The sequence below is a fragment of the Capricornis sumatraensis genome, chromosome 8 (genome assembly GCF_032405125.1).
Source record: "Capricornis sumatraensis isolate serow.1 chromosome 8, serow.2, whole genome shotgun sequence".
Lineage (NCBI taxonomy): Eukaryota > Metazoa > Chordata > Mammalia > Artiodactyla > Bovidae > Capricornis > Capricornis sumatraensis.
The window spans coordinates 25,136,516-25,150,612 of NC_091076.1; positions in this window are offsets into that span (position 1 = coordinate 25,136,516).

Here is a 14,097-nt window from a genome sequence, read left to right on the forward strand (position 1 = left end):
GGTTTCCTCCCTCTGAGATACTACTGAGTTTGCAGAGAGACTTGGGGTCGATTAGACTTCTGGTAGGTTTCTCCATGAATGGGCCATTTGTGGTTCTGAAATAACTGGGCACGTCCCTGGGGGCTGAAGCTCAAGCTGAGAATCATAAAATAGCATCACACGCAGAACCTAATTTTCCTCCCCAAAGTTGACATGTTAATTGTGGACCCAGAAAGCCAGAGAGCCCCCATTTCCTGTGAAAAAGGTGATCTGACATGGAGTTTTATGTTGCAATGCACTAAACTAATGCTCTTAAAATTTTAGCTATTCATTGTATGAGCTGCTTTGGCAGGGAAATTATACATGCTGAATGTTGAGCTCTGGTCTTATTCAATTTTTAATTAATTTTTGTGTAATATTCTGTAAGCACATTAATATCAATGAGATACTTTCTGCAGTGTGGCTAATATACAGCTTTAAGGAGCCATGGGTATTGTTTTCCGCTTTATTTGTATTGAGCAAAGATTACTGGTTCTGTAAGTATTATTTTCTTGTTCTTGGGAGGTGAGGCTGTAAGAGACAAATTAAATTTTCCCAGCAGGCTTGGGCTGAAATGTTGCCACAGATGTGTATTTGAGAGCAGCGATGAGAAGAACTCTAGGTGTGGTGCTCATCGAACATTTGACTGTCAGAAATTATAGGTTCTTTAAGAAGTGGTCCATGGTGGGATCGATCCATAACTAAATTAGAATTTGAAATGGGATTATTCCAGTTTTTAAATAAGATCTAAGCAAGAATTTCAAGAGAAAAATATTTGAAGTATTTAGGTTAACTAGAGCAATTTTGTTCAGATATTATGGGATTCCATTCATTCATTCCACAGTAATTTGAACACCTACTATGCAGAAAATATTCTCCTAGGCATTATCAAGTACAAATATGTATTCAGTCTGTGTCTGGGACACTATGAAAGTGAAAGTGAAGTCACTCAGTTGTGTCTGACTCTTTGCAACCCCATGGAATGTAGCCAGTCAGGCTCCTCTGTCCATGGGATTTTTCAGGCAAGGATACTGGAGTGGGTTGCCATTTCCTTCTCCAGGGGATCTTCCCCACCCAGGGATGCAACCTGGGTCTCCTGCACTTCAGGCAGACTCTTTACCATCTGAGCCACCAGGGAAGCTGGTGACACTATGGGTATCAGGGACCAGTTGACAGGAAGCAGGGACACTATGGGTATCGACTATTTTAGTATAAGACGAAGTGATAAGTGTCATCACAGAGGTGCAGATTAGTGCTGTAATAGTCCAATGAAGAGGTTATTTGTAATGGAAAGATTATGGAGATGACTTTTGAACCGGACCTTTAAGGTTGCTTAGAATTTAGACACATACAAAAGAAAGGAAAAGCCATTTTTGGAGAAGGGAACAGCCAACCCATGTCCAAGAAGAGCAGGGATAGGGTTCCCAGATCCAAGGGAAAGAACAGCATGCTTTACCACTGATGTGCCTTTCACCACGGTCTCCCCTTCTTCTAGAGTACATTTTCCTTCTTCCAGCTGGGTAGGTCCTTTGTGCCCTGCTGGTCTCTTTTTCCTCCCAGTAAGGTCAGCCTGTGCTAATTCAACCGACTTGTCTTTCAGATAAGGAAGCTCAGAGTCAGACAATTAGACGGACGAATCCCAGCTGGTTACAGTCTTGGCTTCAGCTGGATCTCCTGTGGTTTAGTGTTCTGTGCATTTTATGTAGTTCCGATCCATTATGTCTCAGAATAATGGTCAAGAAACCTGCCCCCTGCAATGGGAAGTTACAGCGCCACTTCCAATAAGTGCTAAACTTAGGGACAAGGATGGAGCCTTAGCCAGAAAACCCTTTTGGTTTCAACCCTTGTTAGTTCTGAGTTCTTTTGATACTCTACTAGACAGAGTATAAGGCTCATATCAAATTCTTTTTTTTTTTTGATGATTGAGGATATTAAAGGACCCCCAAGCCTGTAATTCTGAACATCACTTCTTATGACTCTATTGTTTAGGTCAAGCCAAGATATCTACTAAACGTTATTGTGCAAATCCCTGAGGTGAGATTGTTTTCTTATCTTTTGCCTTTTTGTTTTAATGACAGAGGGAAAGAGGGAACAAGACAGCTTTTGTGTTATTGGGGCTCTGATATAAGAAAGTTTGATTAACTGAATAGCTTGCACTATTTCAGAGAAATGCACAACTCTGACAACTCTAGCTCAGTGATTCTGAGTAATGGTGAAAGGAAACACAAGTTTGGGTTTAGAGAGACTCTGAGAATGCTTTGGAAAGGTTCTGGGAATGTGGTTTTTTGCAATATTTGACAGTTTCCTGCCCATCCTCTCCCTTTCTTAGTGGTTTTAATCAGTGTTCAGAGCATCCCACAAAATCCATTTGCATCCCAGCTCTAGATATATAGAGTTGTGTCTTCCCCAAAGAAGGGGTCCGATGGCTCCCAAGGGAGGTTTCTGGGATGGAGAGGTGCTGCTGGCCAGCTCCAAAGGAACTCAGCTTTCCCAGGCCTTGAATAACTTTCTTCCTCATCATTCTTCTCTGGGAATTTTTGCCATCACAACCTGATACTCCATGAAGGACTCTGTGAAGAAATAAATCAGGGATGCTCCTTGGTTACAGAAAAAATATTGGCCTTTTCACTCTAATCCCTGGTTTCCAAAGATATCCCTTTGCCAAGGATAACAACATCTACCCACAAGTAGTTCCATTAACGGGGAAGGACAGGTCAGCAAGAATCATAGTGTCTCTCATGGTGAACTTGCCAAGAGAGGCATATGATGCAGGCTACGGGGAGAGGGAAACCAAGTACTGTAAGCTGTAACTAGTGAGAACTTCTCCACTGTCTCAGGGTGCAGAGTCTTTCTTTTTTTTGTTGTTGAGAGTTATGTTTTATTTGGCGGGAAGTTTTAGGACCTCAAGCCCAGGGGCAGCATCTCAAGTAATGCTGAGAGAACTGCTCTGAGGAGGCAAGGGTGCGGGGGGCAGATAAGGTGAGGTGCATAGGGAGGGAGAGGTTTCAGTGAGCCCAGCACAAAGTCTTGTCATTGTTTGTTTTCTAGTGAGTTGATTGATTCCTCCCCCAACTGCTCTGCTAGCAGGAAATTCGTGTCCCTCTTGAGGTCCTGTCTGACCCTCCCCACCCCCACCACATTGTCCAGGAACCTGATGATTTATGCAGTGCAAAGGTCAGTTGTGAGCTTTCTTCCCTAATCAGAGGAAGCAAAATGGCATTTGAGGGGTTCACTACTGCTATTTTCTTTACACAGAGCAGCCTGTAAGACTGGTCTTGGCACCTCTCTCACTGAAGAAGAGGATTAAAGCAAAGCACAAATGAAAGCCCTGGCATGGCCCCCTGCCATGGCTCAGCAGCTGACCAGGGCACCCGTAGCTTCTGGGGTTCCTTTCATTCATTCAACCAAAATGACCCATGTCAAACGTAGCTTCTCCTCCACTTGGACCCACGCTGTGGCTCCTTGGTTCAGCCCCTCCCTGCACGCATCTGTCAAAGAAGGTCAGGTCCCATGGCTACTCTGAGTCTGTTTGCTTCTCTACAAAAAGAAGATTGCTATGCCCTTGGGCTTGTAGTGGGGAAGAAATGAGATGATAGGAATGAAGTGGGCAGTGAGTGTGTATGAGGGCACAGCGAGCTTGCAACGGTGCTAGACTTTCGCCTTCCCTCCTGCTGGTGCTCTCCTTCTTTCTCTCTTGTAATAAAAGAAACATGATATTATACGTGTTTCAATGCTATTCTCCCAAATCATCCCACCCTTTCCCTCTCCCTCTCCCACAGAGTCCAATACAGTATTGTAAAGTAAAATTAAAAAAAAAAAAAAAGAAAGAAATAGAAGAGCACATACAGCTCAGATTCCCGAGGAAACCCTTCTATTTTTCACCAGAACCTTTGCCTAATTATCGAAGAGCAGCATGTTCCAGTTAAATGCTAAATAGTATCCAGACAGAATTCTTGTTTCCATCTTCAGGTTCCGGGTACGAAACTCCCAAGGGCATCTAGTCACTGGGACACGTGATTAAAAGTCAGATGGTTTCTGGCCTGCAGTGGAAAATAGTTATTGTTGTTTAATTTTCTGGAAGAGGAGTTGCAATCTTTCTCAGTGCTGCCAATGGTGGATATAATCATGGTCTTGGGTATTTGCCATTCCAGGATGTGAAAAATGGCATCTTGGTATAATTTAGCTTGGTTTTCAAAAAAATATGCGAGTAGAGTTGAACATCTTTTCTATATTTAGAAATATAAGCCACTTGTATTTCGCTGTCTGTGAACTGTCAGTTTATGTCATTTGCTTGTTTCTTATTGGGCTGTGGATTTTTTACTTATTGATTTCTTGAAGTTCCTGTATATCATCAGAGTGATTATAATACCCGTGTAATATAAGTTGCAGTTTCTACCTTCAGTTTGTTGTTTGTCTTTCTGACTTTGTTTATTGTATTTTTGATTTCTATATACTCAAATTTATTAATTATTTCGTTTATAACTTCTGGATTCTGGGTCCAAAGTGGAAAAGCATTCATTATAAAAGAATTCTCCAATGATTTCTATTTTAATTGTTTCCTTCTTTGTATTTAAATCTTTCAGATATTCCAAGTTTTAATAAAATGCAGAAGTCAGGGTTTTTTGTTAAAAATTCCAGTATTTAATATTGGCAACTAATACAAACAACATGCATGCACATTGCATTGGCCTAACAAAGCACACGCAAGGGCTAGATTTGATCTGCTGACCCTTCATTCACAATCTCTGGTTTAAGACCTGACTGTCCTCCCATGTGAAAACATTGCATAATTGGGCAGCTCGAGGTTTGTTGTTTCTAGAATACATCTTCATTCTTATAGTTCCGTTCCCATCATTCCCCAGTTTGTCCTGAAGCCTTTGCCCTCTGTCTACCAGTGCCTGGAAGCAGTTGTCCCCTGATCAGTCCTTCAGTACTGAGCTTTCAGAGCCCTTGAAAGTTTTGCCAGCTGCAGATCTGGGCTGATCCGATTAGCCGTCACTGAGAATTATTTCGTTGACACATTCAAGCCACAGTACTGCCTTGGCTGTATTTAATTGGTTTTGTGCCCAAAGACATTAAGTGCTTATCCCCAGTAGTACTTACATGAACTCTGAATTCAGATTTGGATTACCTGATGTTTAAAAAAATGCAGTTCATGTCATTCCTTCTGCGTGCTTTGAGATCACTGGGTGAATGGTGCTACTTGAATGTGAAGTTTAATATCCTGGCCAGGAACTCAACCTTGAGCTCTATTCACTTTTCTTTCTTCAGGGAAGCCCTGTGCCTTGCAGTCACCTTTCCTCGTGTTCACTCGGAATTACCTTCCTGTTGTAAACACCTATAAGCAGTGAATCAGAGTGGGAAGAGAAGGGTTGATCGGCCAGACTGTTAAATTATGAAACAAGCAGAGCTGATTATCGGCAAATGCTTTCTCCAGTGATCTTTCCTTCATCCGTGTCAAAAAAGCTCTTGCCTAAGAACCTTGATTCGTGTGCAGTGTGGTCAGGTACTTAGAGGCCAAAGCAAAATCAGAGAGGACTTTCTGCCAGCCTGATGACAGAGCTGGGGAGCTCAAAATTGAACCGTAAAAGGCAGGTGGCCTGGGGAGATGGGGACAGGGGAGAATCCTGGGTGGACCTCCCTCATTTCCCATATACTACACAAGCTCGTGAACCTCTCCGTGCTGCCTTTCTGGAATCTCCAAGGTATATCCACAGTCTGCTTCCTCCCTTGTTAGGTTGGGAGCTCAATGAGTACAGAGATGATGGTTTCCAGGTCCATATCGAGCTCCACTCAGTTCTGGGGAGAGGGTTGATGCCTGCGGAAGGTTTGCTGGGTGAATGAAACCTTGTACTCACACATCCATTTATCTGGCAGTCCTAGGCACTGCTAAGGACACCAGGCCAATCAACAGACATTTCAATCAACCAATCTGCAGACCTTCACTGAACTATTATGGAAATGCCCAGGGGCATGGTAGAAAGAAGACTGGCTTTGGGGTCAGGAGATTTGGGTCTGGATTTTGACTCTGCTGTGAACCCACTGGGTGACTCCAGGCAGCTTGACGCAAGCTTCTCTGATCCTCAGTTTAGTCATGAGTAACATGAGGATATTAGACCACGGCTTTCCACAGTCTCTCAGCTCTGCTGTTCTAGAAGTCTGCTGGCTCAGAGATTATAGGGAGGGACCCCTGTCAGCGATGGCAGACATTGGCTGGGCACTGACATAAACTCTTTCATCTCAATCTGCAAGATTGGAAGGTGAGCCTTGTTATCTCCATGTTACAAATGAGGAATCCATGGCTTAGGAAGATTAAGCTCTGAGAGTGCCCAACCAGTTTCTCTAGTGGCCTGGACTCCGTAGGGTCCCTTCACTTCTCTGTCACTTGGTGATGTTCATAGTTTCCACCTTTTCGGTCATGAAGAAAGAAGAGGAGGAAGGGGTGAGCGGAAGAGGAAGGAGGAGGGAGAGGAGGAGGGGAGGGGGAGGGCGGAAGAGGTTGCATCGAGTTATTTGAACATTGAGTCCAATTTAAATGGAAAACCACCACCTGCCCTTGAGGGGACAACTTTATCCCTCCCACCAGCTCCACCTGGTCTGGCCCTCAGGGAGCAAGAGTGAGAGGAGGACCACCCTCTGCCCTTCATTCTCCTTGTTCCACGTTCCAGCTGCCCCCACCCACCACCTTTATTTCCCCCATTCTGGCTGCTCAGGGTTGGGCTGGGCAGGAAGGACGGGGCAGAGGCTTTCTCAGGCAGCTGATGTTCTTTGCCTTTCTTGCTCAGCTATCCAGTTACCTGAGTCAGAGCAGTTCCTTGAAGTCAGCTCTGCCGTGGAGCCTCGGGTGGGTCCAGCACTGCCCCATTCCCTAGCATGGACTGTGCCCCTCAGCCCAGCTGGTCGCCTTGGTTTTGCTCCCCTCCTCCCATCCCCTCTCTCTTAGCCTTCTTCAGGCTGTTGAGACAGTTCAAGCTCAGTTCTCCAGGGTTCTCTATCCCGTGGGTACAGCGCCTTCTTGCCCAGCTGAAAGGCCGGTGAACAGCTAACCCCATTGCTGACCTCCCTCCCCTTGCCTTGCCATCATGGCAGCCCCAGTGCCTGGGCCGCCCTGTTCAATTCACATACACTTCAAACTCCTGAAGGCACACTGAGTTTCCAAGAACTTTCTCACTTCTGTCTACTCCATGTATACCAGGGAGTTGTACTTTTTTTCCTGCAAGTTTGAGGAACTGAGCACAATTAAGGAGTGAGAAGCTTCCTGAATGGATCCTCAGTCTCTGGACAATTCTTCTGGGGTCCGCTCACTCAGCCAGTGAGGGATGAGGGTGGAAAGCACCATCTTTCTTTCTTCCTTCTTGTTCCTCCACAGACGTGCTTAGGAGGACCTGCTCCTCAAAGAAGTCCCAGCTTCCTCTGACTCAACCTGAATGGAGAAGGGGGTCTCAGAACTAGCTTTGCCATCTTCCAAGAAGGGTTGCTGGGATGTGTCAAGCCACCCTCCACAACGTGGGGTGTTTTGTTACCCGTGGCGTGCATGCATGCTAAGTCGCTTCAGTCGTGTCTGACTCTTTTGAGACCCCATGGACTGCAGCCCGCCAGGCTCCTCTGTCCATGGGATTCTCCAGGCAGGAATGCTGGAGTGGGTTGCCATGCCCTCCTCCAGGAGATCTTCCCAACCCAGGGACCAAACTTGCATCTCCTATGTCTCCTGAATTGGCAGGTGGCTTCTTTACTACTAGTGCCACCTGTTGTTACCCATTAACTTTCATTTAAGTCTTCACCCAAGGTTTGGGTACAATACAAAAAGCCCCTTCCATAGCCTCTTAAGTCTCTACAAGGCACAGCTGCCCTATTTTAGCTTTAAAGGTAACAGAAATGCTCATGGAGGGGCATCTCATCTCCTGTCTGGAAGCTGACAACAGCCATTTTCACCCGCTGTCCCTCTGCCCATGGTGGACTCATAGTGCCGGGGATAAACAGCTTGTGCCTTGCAGCTGTGCTGAGTGAATGCTGTTTAAAGTCTGAAGTGGGAAGCAGTGTAGCAGGCTGCTGCTCCCTGGAGCTGGGAGGTCAGCAGTCATGTTCCCGGCTCTTTGCACAGTTAATGAGTATGGGACCCATAGTGGGGAGATGGAGTGTACCCATCGGCTCCTGCTTGGCCCAGGAGGAGGCCTGGAGGATTGTGCAAGCCCTGCATCTCCACGCAGTGAACAATGAGACCATCTACTCAGTCTGGGAGCCTGGGAGAAGCCTGGCCTCTGGGTTTCAATTTTTATTTTTGTTTCAGAAATCAGTTTCAACCAACTCATACTTGAAATATTATTGCATTAAAAACAATTTGTCTGGCCAAAGCAGGGCTGGGTTTGAGTGCTGACTATAACCCTCTCATGCTGCTGCTTCTCTTTATGGTTCTGATCAGGCTTGCAGAGCAGAGATTGTAAAGGTTGGTGTCAGAAGAATGCATTTGGATTAAGAGACAACTTGCAGGCTTGGGCCTTAAGCGAAATCTACCAAGATGAACGTAGGAAGTGAAGATTTGTGCATACAGTTACTTGGTGGAGAGGAGAGGCTTAGCAGCAGCTGGTGAAAGCCCAACTTTGGGATTTTTTAGTAAGCAGGAGGCTTAAGAGTAATGTGACTGTCAAACGTGTTGACAGCCTGGGATTCCCTGGTGGTCCAGTGGTTGGGACTTGGCCTTCCAGTGCAGAAGGTGGGAGTTCAATCCCTAGTTGGGGAGCTAAGATCTCACATGCCTCGTGGCCAAAGAACCAAAACAGAAAACAGAAACAATATTGTAACAAATTCAATAAAGACTTTAAAAGTGGTTCACATTAAAAGAAAAAAAAAAGTATTGACAAGCCTGGAGTTGTGCCTATGGCTTAAAATAAGGCAAGCCAGCACAGGCCCATCTTACTAAAGACCCTCACAGAATTCTTCCTGTTGAAATTGCCCCTCTCATATCCTGTGAGCCACCCATCTCATTTTTGTCGATGGATCAGAGGAGAGTCTTTGTACTCATCTGTAGGCTGGCCAGAGGCTGACAGGATGACCTGCTGCTAAAACTTGGCAGGATTGGGTGGATGGCGATTAAGTGGAAATATCAAGTTTTCTCCCTGTGGAAGGGTTGAATGTAAGTCGTAGAGAATATTTTGGGAAAAGACCAAGGACCACACACTCACAGGGGAGGCAGGCAGGAGAAGCCAGAGGCATGATGGACACAAGGACGTATCAGCCAGGAGGAACCAGATGCTAGAAAGATGGGAGGAACGGAGAGCGAGGGCCTGGTGGGTGGGATCCAGAGCAGCAAGGTGGAGCCAGGGCCCCCTGAGGGGCTGCTGAGGTGTCCGTGCTGTGGCGTCCCTGCTGTTAGCACTGCTGTGGATCCTGAATTACCCTGCGGTGCTAATCCATCCATTTCAGGGTTTCCATGGGACCCAAGTTCTTGCTTCCTTATCCCCATGTTAATCTTACCAGTAAACCTTCCTAGAGCTAAGGAGAGCCTTGCTGGCCTCAGAGGCAATCAAAAAGAGTTCAAATCACTGGAAACATTAACATCCTAAACACTCTGAATGGTAACCTCATTCCTCTCTGTATTTGTTAGACTTGTAACCGGCTCCTGGCACTTGAGTTTTCACAGGACGTTTATGACTGGAGTATGTTCTGAGGAAGGGTCCTAGAAATTATGCTATTTGGTGAAGAGAGGACTTTGGGACAGAAATAAGAAGAAGATCAATGTTCAGCCTTCAGTTCTGTGTTCAAATGCCTGAAAGTTCCATACATAGAGATGGGATTGTATTTACGGTGTGTGTGGCTGCTGCTGCTAAGTCGCTTCAGTCGTGTTTGACTCTGTGTGACCCCATAGATGGCAGCCCACCAGGCTCCTCCATCCCTGGGATTCTCCAGGCAAGAACACTGGAGTGGGTTGCCATTTTCTTCTCCAATGCATGGAAGTGAAAAGTGAAAGTGAAGTCGCTCAGTTGTGTCTGACTCTTAGCGACCCCATGGACTGCAGCCTACCAGGCTCCTCTGTCCATGGGATTTGTGTGTGTGTGTGTGTGGGGGGGGTGCCTTTAAAGGGCAGATACAGGACAGAGGATGAGATGGTTGGATGGCATCATCAACTCAATGGACATGAGTTTGAGCAAACTCTGGGGGATGGTGAAGGGCAGGGAAACCTGCTGTGCTGCGGGTCATAGGGTCACAAAGAGCTGGATATGACCGAGTAAATGAGTAGCCACAACAGCGGGACTAAAGAATGGAATTTTTGTGGAGGCCATTTCAGTTCTCTAATCACAGGGCTCTTCAACACTAGACTGTGCTACTTCATCAAGAGAGCTCCGCATCAACGAGGGCAAGCAAACACAGGTTGGCTGCTCTGTCCAGAAATGGTCTAGAAATCACTATGTGCAGCTCTAAGAACTGATGCAACTTCTGTACCTTGAGAGTTTATTTTGGAAATGTTTGACCTAAGTAATTCTGCACCTCTTTTAGTTCTTATTTTATAATTTAAAAATATTTTCTTATTATCAAATCAATATATGCTTCTAGAAAGATTAAAGATTACAAGTAATCCTGAAGATTTCTGCATTGATAGGGCAGCAGCAAGGGAATGGCCAAGAGCCCCTGCAAGCCCACCATGCTTGGATCCTTTATTTCTACACTTTTCCACAGTAAACAGAGGTCTGGTCCTGCTGACCTGCCTCAAGGGAGGGATTGGAACTTGCTGACTGTTTGTTGCTTTTTAAAACGGATTTTGGAAGCAGGCAAAAACAAATCTATTTTCAGAGCAGCAAACGCCAGCACAGTTTATGTCAAAACCCCCATCTGCTCAACTGAAAGGTGGTGGTATGGACCATGCATTTTGCGAGCTGGTAACATGCTTGTTTACTGAAGAGTGTTAGCTCCACCAGGAGTGCCCAATTAGGCCCCTGAATCTAATTGGGACCTTTTCTATTAGCTCCGTGATGTTGTGACTGTCCTTGACAAGCTCCATTTTCCTCTGACGTGAAGTCAGATCATTGCTTTTCAAAAAATCTCAGATCCAATTGAATCATTTAAGCTACCCCACGCACAAATAAAATCTGCATTAGAAAAGAGTTTTCAGAAATATGTTAATATGTTAAAGTAAATAATACTAGCTGCTATAACAAGTAAAGCTTAACATTTCAATGGCTTAATACAATCAATGGCTTAATACAACCACTTATGCTATGGTTTTAAATGGGTTAGCATGAGACTCTGCTCCACATAAACATTCAAGGACCCAGTTTCTTTCATCTCTGGGCTCTCCCATCATACATCACCCAGGGCCTCCATGCCCTATAACAACTGTGGACATTATGGACCATCCTCCCTACAGCAGTCCAGATTTTTAGCATCTGGCCAATAGGCACAAGAAGTGTTACGCAGGAGGTTTAGGTGCCAGGCCTGGAAGTAGTCGTGGTCACCTTGCCCACACTCCACTGGGTAAACTAAACTGATCACATGGCTTCCCTTGGATGACAGAGAACTAAGAAATATGCCAAAGAAGAGAGGATAGCATGGATAGTCTTCAAAGCAGCCTCTATTCTCTCATGAAAAACAGAAGCTATGACTTTCCATGTCTCAAGAGCTGGATACTCCAAGTCTGTCCATAATTTTGGAGCCAGGCATCTGATTTTACTCATAGAAGGTGACCAGTGGCTCTTGGTGATATGGACATTGAAGAGAGTGAGGTGTCTTGGTTCCAGAGAGAGGATGTCTGTTGGGGGTCATCTCTGTGCCACTTGGTGGTGGGGCAATGAAACATTTTTCAGAGAAGAATTAATATGTCAAAATGGCCAATGTTTTATTACTAATCATTAGATAAAGAAGGAATTAAGAGAGAGAGAAACAAAGGAAGTGAGGAGTTTTGCAGCACAGCCTCCAGAAGAAGGAAGCTGAGTTCCATCAGAAGCATGGAATCCAGAACTGAGTGAGCCTTCCTGGACTTGACATGAAGTTCCCATGGACAGACCCACAGTGGCATACCCCCAGGTTTGTAGCATATTGTTTCTTTAGCTCCTTTAGAAGCCCAGTACCATTTGAACAGTTCTTGAGGTATTTTCCTACCTTGGATGTTCAAACTACTCTAGACTGGGAGGTGGGAGCTAGTTTGGTTTTGTTATAGATGAGCCATCCAGTTTAAAAAAGATGTTCACTGACATGGGTATATCAGTCACCATTTGAGTTCTGCTTTCATAGTCAAAATAAGCGAAAAGCTGTGGGCGGTTTTTGCCAAGCTTCTTCTCAGAAAAGTTGAGAAGGTTCTTCACGTTTCCCAAGTCTGTCTTGACTTGCGATATTGGTCCCCACCTCTCCTCAATCTTGATGGTACCGATCTGTTGATAGTGTAATCAGGTTGGTGAGAGTATATCAGGGGCAGCAATGGCATTGCAGAGCATGTGATTTGTTACAGAGAAGACAATGAGCACTTATGAGATGAAGCTACTACCATCACCCAACTCTCATTTAACTGGAATGTCTAAGTTTCATAAGTTCTAGTTACTTGAGGCTAAGTAGAAAAATCTTGTTTCCAATCCTTCCAAATTTGTCTCAAAATCTACTTTCTTTTCCAAATGTATGTGGTAAATATAATATCTTTGTCTGATGACTGAAGATTTCACAGTACCTTGAATCATCCTTCTAAATATTTACTGTTATCAGGATTGGCCCTGTGTATAAACTGTAAGTGATACAGTTTTTGCTTTAACCTCACCCTACGCTCTGTCTCCTGTCTCTCTGCTCCATCCTTCCCTTCTCTCCCCTTTGCAATCTCATTTTCCAGCAAAATTAACTCTGGGAAATATTGGAGACATAAATATTGGGGACATAAAGGAGAACAGCCCTTTATCCTTTAAAGTGAATTCCTTCTTTAGGCAGTTAAAACTCACAAATGGGTCATATACCAAATGTCTATTTGTGAGTTATGGTGTTTCATCAAATCTCAAATGCCATTGGTTATAAAATTCACTGTGATTTTATGTACCACTCAGGAAAAATATGACTGCCAATTAAACTATGACACAATGCATTCTCATCACTTAGAATTTTTCTAGTTATCAGAAGAGTTCTCTTATACTTAATTAGGCATGACTTTCTATCATATCACTTGCACATGCATAAAAAAGACTCAAGCAAAATAGATTGAGTAAGATATTGCTAAAATGTCTCTAATTAGAGCTTGAAATTTCTGAATCACTTTCTGAGTCATTGATATGGATGTTTTCCCACATAGTATCATTTTCTGTCAGGACCAATGTAAGCATTGGTGATCTAGTGATTCTGAAATGATTTTTTAAAAGAATGAGAAGTTATTGGTGCTGGGCCCCTAGAAGCCTTGCATTTATATAAAGTGAGCCTACATGGCCTCCTGGTTTACTTGGTTTCTGGCTCATCACTGCCCCGTCCCTTGTCTTATAACCATTTGATCCTCAGGGCTAAAAGAATCCTTCTCTGTAGTATTACTGTACCTTAGTGCACCTTGTCCCCCCACCCAACATGGGTTATCTCATTGATCCTTACAGAAGCCCTATGAGGTAGGTACTATTTATCACCCCAGTTTACCAATGAAGAAGCTGAGATTTCCAAAGGCTCACAGTACGTGGTAAGTAAGAGTTTGGATTTCCTTTGTCTGTTTGCTGGTACCCTCCATGCTGTGTTGGTATTGTTGATGTTATTATTACCAGTCTCCCCACGTCATCTCAGTCATGATGTGTAGAAATCAGGAAGCTAGAGGAAGCACAGGTCTGCATTCAGGAAGACCTAAACTCAAACCCCGTATCAGCTATGGGCTCCTAGGAAAATTACACAATTTCTCCAAGTCTGTTCTCCCAGCTATAAAAGAGACAGTGATAATATCGACCTCACAGAGAGGTTGTGAGGTTTAAGTGGGCAATCAATGTAACACGCCCAACATGGCGCCATCTTTCCTTTCTGCCCCCTACATGTGCTTATTCACATCTCTGGCCCTTAATCATTCACACACTACATGATCAAGAAATGTATTTTTGTGAATGAATTCTGTGATGGGTGTAATTTCCTAGGTAACTGAGGGTTAAT